Raw genomic sequence first — 1,423 nt, forward strand, 5'->3', positions numbered from 1 at the left:
CACCAGGCAGGAACTTACGGCTGCAGGATGCTGGCAGAAGCGGGCCTATGATTCCAACTCCAGAGGTCAGGACTTCACAGACTTCACGGAGGGGGCATTGGTGTGGGTCCCATCTTCCGGGTCCCACCACCGAGGGTACAAGGAGAACCCAACAACAGCGTCGTCTTCCCTCACACCTCTGGGACTATGTGGTGGACACCTGGGTTGCTGGGGACAGCTAACTGGCTAGGAGGGGGCTGTGTAGCGTGTCTTGGAGAATGGCGCCCGAGGACTTCCCAGCATGTCGTGCGGGTGTAATGGGGGGGGGTGGGTGGGAGCGGCACCATGTACTTCTGCTTTCATGAGACTCCACTGTGAATGTGATTAATGTGTGTATAAAAGTAAATGACCTTCATTGATCAGATTCCCTGATTCAGAGTCCGTCATTTCATGTTAAATCTCATCCATGTTACAATACGTTATTGGTTTAAAACGCAGGAAGAATTTAAAAAAAGGATTGGCAGATTCAAAACTTTCTTCGGGGCCAAGCAAAGATGGTGATTTATCTAAGCACGAGGAAAAAAGGTTGGGTTGAAGGTTCATCAGACTGCAGTGCAGAAACCATTTCAAGAAGAATGTGTCAAGCATAAATCAGAATAGATTTTAAATATTTCAGACCTTTGAGTGGTTTAGACACTTTTACGAGCTTACAGTGTGTTAAGGGTGTCCTATGTTCTGTGTCACGTGAGGAACTTGTGTTCAGTCAGTGGTTGGTTTATTTCATGTACTGCTTATGTTCCTACATTTCACATTACTTGTTGTTGAAATGTGAGTTCCTGTTTGCGTGTCTCTCTTTTGGATTTTGTGTCAACATGACTGTCTTGTATTTCGACTTCTATGAATAAATGTGGTTTCACAAATAAATAAAAAAATAAATCTAAAATGTGAAAGAAAAGTTGTACAGAAATCAAGCCGACAGAACTGTAGGTAAGAAGTATTCTAATCCCATAAAACTATAAATGGATGCATTAAAGACAGACAACGAGTTAAAATTAAATATATTAGTCCAAATATGAGTACAATGTTAAATGAATGAATGAGTGAATAAAAATCTATAAATATTATGGGCCGTTGTGCGAGCATTTAGTTGGGGTTTCCCTTATTGTTGGAGTTATCAGACTCAGGCTGTGATATATTTTGAGTTGCAGTCAAGAAGCACTGGAAAAAGGGCGTATTAGTTTAGAGTTACCAGAACTACTGTACTAGTAGTACAGCTCAGCACAGTTCATCTGGACAGAGTGGTTAGGGAGGTATGTCTCCTCACAGAAGACATACTAGAGTAGTAGAGCCTTTAGAGTAGTAGGGCCTTTCAGAATAGCAGAAACTTTTTTAGAGCCATGCTCCCATTCAGAAGGTGGCGGTGATGCACCGAAGAGGAGGAGGA

The sequence above is a fragment of the Antennarius striatus genome, chromosome 20 (assembly GCF_040054535.1).
Source record: "Antennarius striatus isolate MH-2024 chromosome 20, ASM4005453v1, whole genome shotgun sequence".
Classification (NCBI taxonomy): domain Eukaryota; kingdom Metazoa; phylum Chordata; class Actinopteri; order Lophiiformes; family Antennariidae; genus Antennarius; species Antennarius striatus.